The sequence below is a fragment of the Mus pahari genome, chromosome 23 (assembly GCF_900095145.1).
Source record: "Mus pahari chromosome 23, PAHARI_EIJ_v1.1, whole genome shotgun sequence".
NCBI lineage: Eukaryota > Metazoa > Chordata > Mammalia > Rodentia > Muridae > Mus > Mus pahari.
Window position 1 is genome coordinate 2136016 of NC_034612.1, and position 14863 is coordinate 2150878.

Sequence of the window (14863 nt, forward strand, 5' to 3'; positions counted from 1 at the left end):
CACACACTCACACACACACACCCTGAGGTATCTTCATGGAGTTAGTTCCCTCTTGGGCAGTTCTCTCCCGAGTCACAGCTCCCTGTGTAGCTCTGCTGCCAGCTCACCTGTCTCACCCAGAACACAGCCACGTCCCCAGAAGTTCCTGAAAGCCCCCAAGGAGTTGTGTCTACCCACAGTGAAACCACTAGGTTATGCCACTGGCTAGGCCTTGTCTGTCGCCCTGGGCTTGGGGTCAGCAGATGTCCGCACTGAGGAGGAGCTGGGGCAACCGCTGTGTGCGAGGTCTCTGCCCTGTGGTGAGGTGAGGCCCTCCCATTTCACAGATGAGAAGACTGAGGCCTCTCTCCTCATGAATCTCCTCCCTTCCCTGACTCCCTGGTGTGTAGCGACAGTCAGTGAAGTGGCCTCAAACACACGGATGAGCCTCTGAGGGCATCGAGTGTAGAAAAAGAGGGGGAGGAGCACCTTGCCCAGCCCTCAGCCCATGAAACTGAGGAACAGCAGGGCCAGGGCGGGTGTCATGGAAAGTGAGAGGCAGTGTTGGGGGTCACCTTGACCTGCGCCAAGTGTCTGGGCTCCTTGAAGAAGGTGAAGCTGCAGGGGAAAGAACTGGGATGCACGTGGACAGCTAGGACTCAGCAGAGACGACATCACCTCCAGACAACCCAGGAGACAGCTGTAGGTTACGGCTCCTCCAACAGAAGTGCTGCCGTGCATGGCTTCAGGCACTGCTGGATCCAGGAGCCTGACCTCCAGGCTCCCTGTTGTTACCTTGCTGGCCTGACTCCTGGGCTCCCTCACACACACACACACACACACACACACACACACACACACACCCCGCCTCTGTGGCTGCTGCCTCCCTCTAGGAGGCCCTGCATATCTAGTCCTTACCTAACTTGACTTCACCCTCTTGAAGATCCCGTGGAAATGTCCAGCCTGTGTCTGTTGACCTGAGCCACCGTGTCCAGCCTGAGCCACCTGTGTGGAGATAGAGAATTGTGATTGGACAGGGCCTTAGTTGTTTCCTACATGGGGAGCATGTCAGGGGAGAGTGCATGGCGCCCTTAGGCTGGCAGAGGGACCCTCGCTCTGGTTGGAGGTCTGGTCCTTGATGATGCTTGGATCTGAGGCAGGCACTGCAGAGTCAGTAGTACACCGATGTCGGAAGGGATGGCCTCTCAGAGGACCCTGGAGCGGGTGGAGGGAAGTGGGCGGGATCAAAGGAACAGGGCGGGCACACAGGAAGGAGGTGCTTGGGTGGGGCGCACAGAGCAGTGGTGTGCCTGGATTCCAGTTTGCTCCCACATGGCAGCTGGGACAGGAATGGAGATTGGAGCCCAGGTCCTTGAGTGGGGTAAGGGGCTGTGGACTGACCCTAATGGAGGGACTTTGGATTTTCCTGGGTTTGGAAGGTTGTGGGGTTCTCTGACAGGGTGTGGGGTGAGACCTGTGCCTGGTGTCATCTAGGAAGGCTCAGAGGCTCAGACAGGGAACATGGAGTTCCTTAAGCCAGCTCTGTGAGGGGAGGAGACAGGGTATGTGTGTGGCGAGGGATCTGCAGTGGGGGTTGGTGAGATCCCCCCCAACCCCCACTGCCTCCTCCCCTCACAGAGCTGGCTTAAGGAGCCCCATGTTCCCCACAGGTTGCAGATATAGGTGAATGATCAGGAAGCTCCTAGAGAGGCCAGCGAGATGGCTCAGTGGGTAAAGGGGCTCGCTGCTAACCCTGATGACCCAAGTTTGATCCCTAGGACCCACATGGTAAAAGGAAGAAAAGAAAAAAGAAAGCTTCTGCCAGTTGTCCTTCAATGTCTACAAGCATACTTCAGCATGCATGCCCCACTACACACACACACACACACAGTAAGTCTATGAGAAGTGGGGAGGGGAGAAGACACAGAAAAGGTCACTCACTGGATCAACCAGGTAACAGCTTGAAGACATGTAGGCAGTGAGCTCAGGCCCCGAGGGGGTCAGCATGTTTGTGTACACACACACTCGACACGCTCTCCTGTGTATGGCAAGGGGCCAAGCCACAGTAGGGGACTGAGCCAAATGAGTCCTGTGGGGGACCCAGGTAGAGTAGGGAGCCATGGCGGAGGAGCACAGGCCAAATGTTGACCTCAGGCATCTTCCTGAGCCACCCTCTCTACCTTACTTGCTACAGTGAGCCAGGAGTGGCAACCAGAGAGCTCAGCGCCCCTTCTGTATTCTCTCTCAACCCCAGGGTGACAGACAGAGGCAGGCCACCATGCCCAGCTTTTTACGTGGGTGCTGGGATCTGAACTCAGGTCCTCGTGCTTGGGCGCTGAACAGTCCTGCCCAGTGTCTGCCCTTCTCACTGTCTCGCCCTCTCCTTTTTTGAGGCAGGGGCTGACTGCTTCTCATACAGTAACCCTGGCTGTTCCTGGGAAACCAGCTGAGCAGACAAGGCAGAGTCGGACACAGGTATAACCCTAGGCACAGGCAGTTTCCGTATCCTGACGGAGCCCGTGGGGAGGGGGTGGCTTATCAGGGGAGTCCCGGGTCACCAGGGAAGACCTGTGAGCGCGTCCCTTCATCCTGGGGTGGCTGCAAGGATAGGCAGGCAGCTTGCCCACAGGCTGTCGGCCCTCAGCTGTTTTATGGAGTGTGAGTCTGGAGTCAGTGCCAGGCTTTGGTTTGGGTGACACGATTGGGAGCCTTGGCGTGTGTAGCCTCTGTCCCTGGCACAGAGTGCAGGTGACAAGAGAACGAGAACCCGTGTGTCCCTCCGTGACAGCCAGGAAATGTCTGCCAGTGCCAGGTGAGCCCAGTAGTACCGAGCCTCGGCCCCTGTGACCCCCGGGCCCTAAGGGCACCTTGCATTTCTGACTTTCCTGGGCTGGCTTTCTGTTCTGTAAAGCCCATTGTCGTGGTCTGGTCTAATCATGTGACCGTCTAGTTTCTTCCTCTTGGCCGATTGGACCGTGTTTATTGATCTGTGTTTGTTTGTAGTGTTGGTGACAGGCACCCAGGTTGTTCCTGGAGGAGCCTGCTGAGAGCACTCAGTACGTGCACATTGGGGGGACACTCAGTGCGTGCATCTTGGGGGGGCACTCAGTACGTGCACCTTACAGGGACTGGCTTGATACAGTTCTGACTGATGTATCCTTTACCGGGGACAACTCTGGGTAGCAGGGGAGGGTCACATCAGTATGTGGGGTCTGCAGTTCTGCAAATTGCCCATGGGCCGCTGGCCTACAGCCGGTTTATGGGGTGTGACTCTGGGGTTGGTGCCAGGCCCATGGGTGGCATGGCCAGATGGGCAGGCGTCATTTACCCGCATGTGCGTGGAGCCAAAGAGCTCTTCTGTTTGTGTCTATCCACACTTGCTGTTGGCGTTATCATTGTCTTCAGTCACAGAGATCCCATGGTACCCTTAGCCCATTTCCCTGATGGGAAATACTGAGTCCTGGGTCTCTGGCTCAGCTGCCAGTTTCGACAACCTTTGTCTCTTTAAACCCGTTTGTCTGCCAGATTACCTCTGCCTGGCCGGTTTCTCTGAGCTCTCCGTATATCCTGGACACGCATCGCTTGTGTGATGTTTCACGGATCTCTTTCTCCTACCAGGTATCCTCTGGTCAGTAAGAGACCTTCATTTTGAGCTTTTAAGTCATTGATGTGCCAAGCCTATAGGGGCAAGGCGTTAATTACTGATGCTCCAGAGACTGAGGCAGGAGGAGGACCGCAAGGCCTGAGGGGTGCTCAGCTGTGAGAGTGGGTCCACCAGAGGAGCCACAGCCACCTGTGCCTACACTGGGGGCAGACACCATGCCGCTCTCGGAGAGCTTGGTGCATGCGGAACCTTTGAGGTACCAGATACTCCTCAACCGTGAGTCTTAACATGGCATCTGAGCGTGAACTTAGCGTTTTGCCTGAAGTCGGTCTCATTGCTGGAGAGTTGGGAGAGTAGACCCCAGCCAGGCATGGTGCCAGCACTCAGGAGGCCACGGAGGAGGCGGGGTCGCAGGCCAGCCGCCAGGGCTACGCTCACCTCAGCTCAGGAGTGACTTGGTTGGCAGTGACGGTGTTTTGTGCACCTTGGGTTAAATGTATGTCTTTAATGTCTCAGAGAACCAGGAGTTTAGTGTGTGGCTTATGTGTTTCTGCAAGGTGCTATTGGGAGTGAGAGAGATGGTGGAATGCTCTGGAAAGGTGCAGGCAGCATGGCTGGGTGGGGTTGGACACCCCTACCTCCCCTCGCACCCCTTCCCCCTCTTCTCTGTGGCCTAGCAGAGCTTTCCTGGATTCACCTGTTGTGTGACCTCTCCCAGGTGGCTTTCCTCCCTGGGTAGAAAGCTTGGCACGCCTTCACCCCAACGCATGTACTCTTCAGGAGGAGTGTCTAGATCATGCGTGGTGCAGGGTGTTCCGGGGCAGCCTCACGGAGGATGTGTGTGGGGGTATTGTCTGTCCTCCTCTCTGACCTCTGGAACAGAGAGGTGCAGCTACTTGCCCAGGGCCACACAGCTACACGGGCAGAACTCTGAGCCGGATGCAGGCTTATGGGTTGAAGCCCTGCCCCAACCCTGAGATTTCTCTGTGTTCATCAGGCAGTGTACCTCTGAGGGCCTCAGTTTCCCCATTGGTTGATCTGGGGTACAGCGGTGCTCACTTGATGTTGTTAGCCGTTTTAAGTAGTGAGGTGTTGCCATACCGGCCCAAAGGACCTCACTTTTATTGACTGACTGAGTGTTCTTCCACAAGAGGAAACTGAGGCTGTACCGTACTGCAAAGCATGGCTGGGGTCCCAGGGGTGCCACCTGTTTCTTCCCCTCCCCATCCTGTGTCACCCACACACCATCCTGTGTCAATTGTGAAGCATGGTGGGCAGACTTGCTCTGTGCCCAGCCGGTTCTCAGTCCCGCATGACTGGGTATGAACAGACATGGGGCAGCCTGGCTGCTGGCACCCAGATGCCCAGCCCAGAGGCCGTCTCCTCCCTCAGAAGTGCTCTATCATTTGCTGAGTTTCCGTGATTTCATGATCTTAGAAACTCTGAAAGCTTGAGTGGCCTGTAAGCCGCCTAGGGGACCTTCTGGGGCTAGACCCAGAAGCCATAGCTAGCAGGGGACTTGGAGGTAACCGGCTCCTGGCGGCGGCTCGTCCAGACACCTCCTTCCGCCTATATCGTCACATCTGGCAAATGGGGGGACTCGCCAGCTTGGTGAAGATGTCAGAACCAGGTAGTCCAAGGTTGGTTTTGACAGAGCCGGGCTGTGGTGGGAGGGCCGGGCGCCTTCATCATCTGTACACTACGGGGGAGCCAGCTGCAGCCTTGTGTCCTTCTGGGTCCTTCTAGGTTCCTCTGCGTGGAGCTAGCAGGGCTTCTGGTGTGCAGATGTGTGGGGCTGGTGAGGCACAGACCCAAGTCCTCACAGTGGGAATCACATGAGACTCCTGGCATCCCGGCCTTTGCTTCTTCCGTCCAGCAACTCCCTGGGGCACCTGCCACACGGGGCACAAGAACAAAGTTTAAATGGGTGGGTTGTACATCAAAGGCAGAAGGAGCCTAAATGTCCTCCAGGATGGCCTTGGCAGAGTGAGTGGTGTGTCCCTCCCTGCAAGGGTGGGGGAACACATGGAAGCACTGTGGCTCTGTGTGTCCTGTCCCCTCCCAGTGTAGCGTTTCTCACAGGCAGTTTACCAGCGTGGCTCTGGGCTGGAGCGGGGCCTGGCATGCAGCAGGGGTCCCAGCGGTGTGTACCCGACCATGGGGTTGACAAGCAGTGCAGCCAACCTTGCTTTTTCTGTTGCCTATAAACAACCCGAAGCCCGAAACTCTTCAGACACGTTGCGGCTCCAAGTGATTTCTTGGGGTTGAGGCTCGGTGGTGGAGGACGTTTGAGAGCTCTTTGACCTCCTCCCGTCCTGACCCCTGGTTGTGACAGCCAGAGCTGTCCTCAGACACTGTCACCTGTCCCAAGAGGCAAAGTCACACCCCTTAGGACTTGATGACAGTGATGACTTGATGACAGTGAGTGTCCAGAGGCACAGGTGTGGGGTGGATGGGCAGGAGAGGGGTCCACCAGCCTCCATGGGTCGAAGCATTGAAGGTCCTTTTGTGTAGACCAGAGCTTAGAGAGGGAGAACAATTCCCCCCAAGGGTGTTCAGCCCACCCCTGCAGGCTCCTGGGCCTCCTGGGACTGCCCTTGAGCTCCCGTGGCGTGTCTCCAGCCTCCTCTGTTTTCCTGCTCGGTGTTCACCAGCCCGACTGGCACCCAGGAACGGAGGCTGCAGGTGCCAGGGTGTTGCCTGTGGGAGACAGGCTGTCCTATTTACCCCGCAGTCCTGGAGGGCCCAAGGGATGGAGGGCCTGAGAAGGACCTTGGCAGACAGGTGCCCCGTGTTCCTTCACTCTGTGTCTCCCTAGTACTCAAGTCTAAATTTGCCTTCTTGTGTCTTCTGGGTTGGCATTGTGTATCCTGAGAGTAGAAGCATTTCAAGATGCTTGGGCGCTGAAGTGTTGTAGGTTTTGACCATTAGTTATTTTCAATTCTACTTCCTGAACAGCCTTAACTCTGAAGTTTCAGCCGCTTCCAAAATTGGAAACTTTGTTACATAGTTTTGTTGGTACTCACTAGTTTTTAGATGTTGTGGCTGTGATAACAGACACCTGCCCACCCTAAGCTCAGAAGGCTGGGGCTGAGTCTCTTAACGAGGCCAGCTTGGGTCACTTAGACATCTTGTCTCAAAATAAACAATCAGAAGGTTTCAAAGTTCTGGATTTTGACATTAGGAATGTTTGACCCACATAAATAATAGTAGTAATAACATTAGTGAGGAGGGCAGTGATAACATCCAGAGTACCTACTGGGTGCCTAGCATGGAGGGTAGAAAGATAGTGATAGCATCCAGAGTACCTACTGTGTGCCCAGCAAGGATGGTAGGAAGACAGTGATAGCATCCAGAGTACCTACTGTGTGCCCAGCGTGGAGGGTGGGAGGACAGCAGTAGCATCCAGAGTACCTATTGTGTGCCCAGCGTGGATGGTGGGGCTGCACGTGGCTGGCACTGTGGCCCTGCTGCTCTCCTGAGCATGCCCTGAGCATCCTCCCAAGGCACTCCTTGTGTATTTCAGGATCCAAGGGTCCTAAAGCCAGGAAGCAAATCTAGAAGTGATGGGTTTGACTTTCCCACTCGTCCATCTGTCTATGTAAATGACACGGAATCTCAGGTGACACAGACTGGACCCCAGCTCACTGGTGCCTCCTGCTTCCGTCTCCTGAGACAAACCACAGTTCCTACGTGTGCACCTTCGCGCCTGCCTTAGGCAGTGTCCTGGTGCCTGCTTGGCAAACACTCTGCCATCCTCAGCACATTCCCCAGCCCCGGTGTCTTTTAGGAGAGTGGGAGGGTTAGGAGAGCAGGCACAGGCCTGGCGTAGAGCAGGCTTCCTGCGGAGAATGCCATGCTCTGCAACAGCAGCAGCAGCAGCAGGTCCTGAGGTCTCAGGTGATGAGGGCTCCCATCCCACACACCGTCCATGTATATTTAATTCTTCCCTAGTTGAAGGTGATGTGATGGCAGGTTGATGGTCCTGCCACGTGTTAGTCATCAGATCAAGCCTCCAAGGCTGACTAGCCTCAGAGTGCAGAGGGGGAAACTGAGGCTGCTTCTACTAATTGCCCTCCCCTTCCCTGGCTGGACCTTGGCAGAGCTACATGTGATCTCAGCCTGTTCAGAGGTTTTCCCTGTGCCCTGAACCCCCAGGCCTCATGAACCACCCCCCCACCCCACCCCCAGATTTCTGTAATTACCATGTGGCCTTGTGGGAAAGAAGCAAGCTGAGAGTGATGGCCAACACAGACAAGCCCCACGGGCAAGCAAGGGTGGGCATGCTGATGGGCGCAGCCCCTCCTGAGAGGCGTGCCCGCCTCAGGGAAAAGCCCAGCCCAGTTTCCTGGCAGACGCAGACCCCCCCCCCGACCTGGGTGCTCCCAAGGCAGAGGCTGAATCTGCTCCTGGTATGCTGGGGGGTCGCTCGTCGGGTGAAGAGCACTGTCCCTCGGGGTGTTCAGGGTACAAGCCTACAGCCACCGCACCCCTTCCAATGAAGGGGTTCTGTTATCTGGAGGGGACAATAAGTCTCATGCAGTCTCACCCACTCAGCTCTGAGTCACAGAGAGGAAGGAGACAGGGACCTGCCTGACCCTCCCTGGGGCACAGAGTGACTCAGGCTCCAGCAAGTGAGAGGTGTGCTGTCTTCCTTCACAGCCCAGCTTCTGGCCCGAGGACTCTACAGACGTGGGGCGCCCCCCCCCCCCGCGCTTTTCAATTGTGGATCATAGACTGGGGTGGGCTCAGTGATGAGCATCTTCTCAGCAGGCATGGGCTGGTTCAGCTCCATCTCTGCAGAAGCAGGCAAATGTTAGACGAGGTACCAGTTCAGACACCAGGTTAACAGGAGATGTGGGCTGTGGAGCTTGCAAGTCTTATGGGGAAACTGAATTCCAGAGCAGAGAGGGACCTGGTTTTTGAGCAGTACCCTGGTGGTTTCTCACCAGTGGCTGGACTGAGGCCACTGTCCTCAGGACACCTCAGGGCAAGCCTGTGTGTTCCTGAGGGTGGTGTTCTCCCCTGTGCCCCCAGATCCCCTGGAGTGAGGTTGGAGGTGGCAGTCTCTGAGCCTGGCCCAGGTCAGGCCTTGTTTCAGTCCTGATTCTGGTGGACGTATTCAACATCTCCGAGCCTCCTGGCCCTCATCTGCAATTGGGTATCAAACGCCATCCTCACAGAGCTTGAGGGAACTCACTGTGTGAACCAGGCTACCTGGAGCTCAGACCTGCTTGCCTCTGTCTCGCGAATGCTGGAGTTAAAGTGCTTGAACCTTCAGTAGCAGCCCATGAATATCTTAAACTGGGTTGTACTAAAACCGTGATGCCGTGCCCTTGAAACCGTCTTGCACATGTGTGTCCCACAAACATGGTGAGCCACGTGCCCTGTGTGTAGCAATAGCCAGTGGTGGTGACTCAGACCTCTTGCCCCAGTACCCTCCACTCAGCCCTATGGGTGAGAGCTGCTATACCCATTTCACACGGGGTAGAAACCGAGGCCCAGAGGGGCCAAGTGACACCCCCCAGGATTTGCAACAGAGCAGCCCTCCCATTTTGACTCATCCCCATCCCTGCCTGGGTCTGTCATTCTGTCTTCTGCCTCTGTCTCCCTTCTTTGTTGATGGCAGGCTAACATATGGCTCTCCGCCTTCTCCCCATACCTCCCTGCCCCCCAGGCTGCTCATGCAGAGCCTGTGGTCAGACTCAACCCTGAGGTCTTTTCACTCCTGAATGCTGGGTGGCCTGGGGTGCCAGTGAATAGAGGAGACACAGAGAGCTATCTTCCAGTGCTGGATTCTCTTGCCTCAACCTCCAGCATGCTGGGATCAAGGGTGCGAACCCATACTCACCACCAGCAAGGGCTTCTCGGCTAGGAGCCCCAAATACATTCAGTTAGAAAAGAACTTCATCTTATCTAACAGCTCCACATGTCAGAGTTGGTGGCACATATGTGACAGGAGCTGTGTGTGTGCCACCAAGAGAAGCCGGGTGTGTCTTCCTGGCACATTGCCATAACCTTAGACCTGCTTACCTGGCTGATGCATCCCGGTCCCACTTGGTCCTTATGAGTTGGATACACTGTTGCTCCCTGCGTCTCCTTAAAGCCTCTGTTATATTTCTGTTACATTTATACCACTCTGTAACAGGTGTCTGCAGTTTGCAGAGGGGGTGTGGGTTGGTGTCCTGTGGATTGGACAGTTTTAGTGCCAGTCTGCTCCCCCCCTGCCTGAGGGCCAGCCTCTGATCTCTTGTCCCCTTACAGAGGCTGCCTGTGCATAGGGCTGTCCAGGAGGCCCGTGTACTGCTGGCTGCTCCTTTGCTGTGGGGTCTGCCTGTCCTTATATCAGGTCAGTTGCTTCTAGGCTGCTCTGTGTGTGGTATCCTCTCCCGTCTGACCCAAGTACGCATTTTGCCCCCTGTCTGCCTGGGCTGCTGCTCCGCTGTCTGGACATTAACTGTGGGAAGGCTCCTGTCTGTGCTCCAGTATAATGCTCACAGTGGCCATCAGTGACACAGCCTGACCTCTGCACCGCCCTCAGAGCAGCTGCCATTTTCAGATGCACTCCCCAAATGTGACCTGCTGGCTCAGAGTCCCACCTCCAGTACTAGCCAGTCGCGGAAAACTGTCTGCCTAACTTGGGTCACAAAGCGCCACCATCGTAAGACCTGATGTCACATCCCTCTTGGCCAGCCCACAGGAAGCACACACTGAATGCTAGGTGTGTGACCTAAGTGGCATTTCAGAGAGAGTGGGCCGGGAGGCAGCACTTGCTGAAAGTTAAACCCTGGGTCGCGCTGTGTCTTCTGAGTCAGCCATACGTACTCGGGCTCACACAGGATGCGTTGTGACAAGCACAGAAGAGCCTCATGCTGACCACGTGGTATATGGCAGTAATGTAAAAACTTTTCTTTCCTTTTTTAGGCAGGGTTTTATGTCATCCAGACTGGAGTTAAAATTACTGGGCAGCACAGGCTGACCTCCAGTTTTTGATTCTCAACCCTGGGAGTGCTGGCATCTCAAGCTTGTACCACCACACCTCATACCTGACCCCTCTGCATGGACTCAGGCAGAGGCTGCCTGTCGTGATTCCACACACTTTACTGTCAACTTCCATAAACCACGGCTAAATGACCCAGGTTCTGTGGCGCATACCAGGCATCCCATACTTGGAAAACTGAGGCAGTTTCAGGTTCTAGGCCAGGCTGGGTTACTGAGTGAGATTCCCATCCCAGCTCCCTCTACCTGAAGACAGTGAATGTTTCGTATTGATGGTGACGGTGGGTTTAGTGCAGTTCCCTGCCCAGTATGTGTGTACACGTTTATGTACGTGGCCATAGTCAGCTTGTACACCCTTACCACCACAGGCACAGGAGGGATGTGAGGAGCTGTCACCATGGCTACTGGTGGCCAGGCTGACCCCTGTGACCACCACTGCGTTTGTGCCGCTGTTTGGGGCAGGCCCCCAGGGATGCTCATTGATGTTTGAGTTCACTTTCCAGAGATGAAACAGGCTATGTCAGGGCTCACACGTAATCACACGTTGTGATGTCAACGCTTGGGAAGCTGAGGCAGGAGGATTGCTGTAATTAGAGGCCGGGCTGGGTTGCAGAGAGAAACCTTGTGAGTGCTTGCTCCGTCAGCACATTTTAAAGCTGGATGGAGGTTAGCACAAGGGTGACCTTGAGTAAGCTGTTCTGAACGGTGTGTTCCAGAGAGGAAGTGTGTGTGCGTGTGTGTGTGTGTGTGTGTGTGTGTGTGTGTGTGTGTGTAAGAGAGAGACAGAGACACAGAGAGACAGAGACACAGAGAGACAGAGACACAGAGAGACAGAGTGTGTGTGTATGAGAGAAAGACAGAAAGAGACAGAGACACAGAGAGACAGTGTGTGTGTGTGTGTGTGTGTAAGAGAGAGACAGAGACACAGAGAGACAGAGACACAGAGAGAGTATGTGTGTGTGTGTGTGAGAGAGAGAGACAGAGACAGAGAGAGACAGAGAGACAGACAGAGAGAGATAGAGAGACAGAGAGAGAGAGAGAAAGAGACACAGAGAGAGACAGAGTGTGTGTGCCAGTGTGCTGAGTGTGTGTACATACACACATGCAGGTGAGTGTGTGTACACACGTAATTTGCGAGAGTATCACGTGTGTGTATGTGTGTCCCACATTGCTTGCAGTCAGCAGAGATGGGTCACGGCCAGGTGTACAGGACTCCACACCGGTGCCTCCACCCCCAGCTTCCTGCTGAGTGGGGACAGGATCCTGTGTAGGAGGCCATGTGGTTGCAGGAAGCTGGGCTCCTGCAAGGTCATCCTGGCCCTTTCCTGTTTGTGCTGCCCTGGACAGAGGCCCTGGGGCGTCTCAGCCCAGAGGCCCAGAGTGAGGCATTGCCACAGGCCCAGGCTGAGCTGATAGGAGCTAAGCCGGGCACTGGGCAGACTGTCCCTGGCAGTCTGCATTGAACAGTGCAAAGGATTTAAGAGCCACTAGCTTCAGACCTACCTGGGACCTGCCAGTGCCTTAGTAAAAAGTGGTACTGGTTCTGTCTGCGAGGCCCAAGTTAGATCCAAAATGTATGTAAAATTATATACCATCAGACAAAGCAGTACACACCGAGATCCTCGTGAGGGGGGACCAGGAGCACAGGGCCACCACAAGTCCCCATCTCAAAGACAACAGTAAACCCAGCCAACTAACCTCCAAGTGCTCGTGGGTCTCCTAGACCTTGCTGGGTTATCCACCGGAGGCGTTGCTCCACGTGTGTCTGTGAGCTTTATGAAGGATCAAACATCATGTCCTGGAATTCTGAATTTTTTTCTCTTTCTGTCCAAAGCAGGCCACCCTAGTCCTCCTATTGGGCTTTCTGAGAACCAGACACACTTTGGTCTTGCCCTGTGGATTTGCCCCATGTTGCACTGTCCCGTTGGTATTTAATCCTGGGTGCCTGCACACCAAGCCATAAGCCCTGGCCAGCTTGCCACATGGCGCTGTGAAGTATCCAAGGGAAACACAGCTACCTTTGGCCACATGTGGCACCTACGTGAAGTTTTGTGTCGAGATGGAGATGTTGGTTTCTCAGAGCACACCTGACCTTTAGCGGCCTTCAGTGAAGCAACATGTAAACTCCCGAGGCGACACCCAGAAGCTGGGGCGGGGTAGGGGTGTGAAGGTCAGGAAGCCACTGTTGACTCTACAGAGCAGGACCCTTCCTGATGTGATTCCCAAGTCCCTGAGGTTCGATGCATAGGGTGCCATGGGTGGCTGTGGTCCTCATTTAAATGCTGACATGTATTGAGTGAAGACTGCATGTCAGCCTTGTCAGAAGCCTCATGGTCCATGGGACCTGCTTCATCCCACACACCTGCGTTCATCAGAGAGCTGGCCCAGACCAACCCAGGACACCAAGCCTTGGAGTGGGGAGGCCCTGAGGGGATAAGGCTTGCTGTCCCCCACTCCCAGTGTGGACCTCAAAGGGCCTGGGCCTCTGAAGGGCAGGAAGGGATGCCATTGGGGTCCTGCCTCTGTCACTCTAGGTAAAAATTGCAGATGAAGTCAGGGTAAGACTCCGGGCTCTGAAGAGACAGCTAGAGGTTTCCTCCTGGCCTCCAGTTGTGTGACATTGTATGCCTCACCCCTGTAGGTAGTTGATTCATAAAGGAGAGTCAAACAGAGACAAAAGAATGACAGTGGAGGGGGACAATGACTCTGAAGCCCTTAGTGCCACCTGCCCTCCTCCATGCCTCCCTACATTTCCTCCCCCCAAAGGTCTGGGTTTTTGCATTGGGCCCCTGGGCCCCTGTCCAGGGCCACTTTACAGGTGCAGCCCCAGGTACTGCAGCCTCCCTCTGCTCACAGCTCCTCTTTTTCTTGGGAGCCTCTTGATCTCTTGAGAGTAGGGCAACGCCAGCTTAGAAAGTACAGAGCGATGGATCTGAGCCAAAATGTCACTTGTGATGGATCTGAGCCAAAATGTCACTTGAGTCTGTCCACCATGGGGTAGGTGTCTGTTCCTGAAACTGGCTGTTTCTCTCTGTCCTTGCTTGGCACCAGCACTGCGTCTCTTATGTAGCCCAGGCTGGCCTTGAGCTCACTGTGTAGCTGAGGATAACCTGGTGCTCCTCCTTTGACTTCTGCTCTCGCTGAATCCTACTAGTGTGAGTGGTACAGGCGCACAGTAGGTGCAGGCGCACAGTAGGTGCTCGGTAAACAGTATCTTTCTGGGGCAGGTGCTCTGTTGTAAGTGGTTCCATCAGATCCCTCTGCCTTTGCTGCCCTCTTCCCTTCCCATGGCTCCTGAGCAGCTAGGGGATGAGCTGAGAGCTGGCGTGAGGCCCCCAGCCCCTAATGGTTCATTTGGAGAGCTGTAGGACACCGGGGCAGGGGTCGGGGGGTGGGGGTGGGGTGGCAGCAGCACTTAAGGACAAAACTGACTTTTCCGTTTCCTTAGCTGTGTGGTCTCTGTTCATTGTGTCAGTGTGTCTGTCAAGAGGCACAACCTCTTCCACTAAATGGGACAAACCCACCTCATGGCACCTGCCGGGCAGCACTTGCTCCGGACAGATGTCCCTGCACAGATTCACTGACATTCCCTCTCCAGGCTCCAGGAGTCCCCGTGGCCTTTTGGAGTTGAGTGTGATGAAGCCCAGAGGATCTCGGGGAGATTAGGCAGTGGCAGGCCAAAGCCACACGGCTGGGTCTGGATGCAGGCGGTCTGCACCCTTTCTGTGCCTGGCCCACACGTGGAAAGCCTGGTAATCAGCCGATGCCTCACCCCAGGGAAATAGTGTGAGCTACGGGTCCGAAGCTGTTTTAGAAAATGTCCCAGGCCGCCAGGACTCCGCGGGGAGCAGTCGAATGTTTCTTAATCCTTTTCTCCCACTGTTTGTGGGCGCCAGCTGGCTTGCCTTATTAGTGATTCTGCCCCTGGGCACAGTTATCCTTGCCCTGCATCCCGACAGACCCAGCTGGCCCCTAGAGGGCGGAGCCCGCTGTGCAAGCACAGGGCTGATGGGAGGATGTGGATAGCCCCTGGATTAGTGCTGACTTGTGATCCTCCTGTAAGAAAGTTGACCACACCCCTGCCTCTCACTGTCCTGTGTTGTTCAAGCTCTGAGCAGAAGGTTCCAGAATAGAGACTGACAGTCTGTGACTGCTCTTGTGGCTGCTTTGGGGTTTGTGGTGTACTGACAGTTTCTGAGGCTGCTACGCCTGCAGAGTTCTCTCCCTTCTTTGGAGGGAGGCACAAAGCACCCTCCTCCTCCTCCTCCTCCTCCTCCTCCT

At 55.3% G+C, this 14863-nt stretch overlaps 1 protein-coding gene across 4 annotated transcripts in view; it reads left to right on the forward strand.

The window, feature by feature from the left end:
* Window positions 1-14863, forward strand: part of Tpst2 (tyrosylprotein sulfotransferase 2) — a 39627-nt gene that overhangs the window by 11401 nt on the left and 13363 nt on the right. The window contains exon 1 of one of the 4 annotated variants that reach the window (XM_029533520.1): window positions 1307-1360. The exons of the other annotated variants lie outside the window; for them this stretch is intronic. The gene's annotated coding sequence lies outside the window, so the exon portion shown is untranslated. Of the gene's footprint in view, window positions 1-1306; window positions 1361-14863 lie in introns of those variants that run through there. 4 annotated transcript variants of the gene reach the window in all.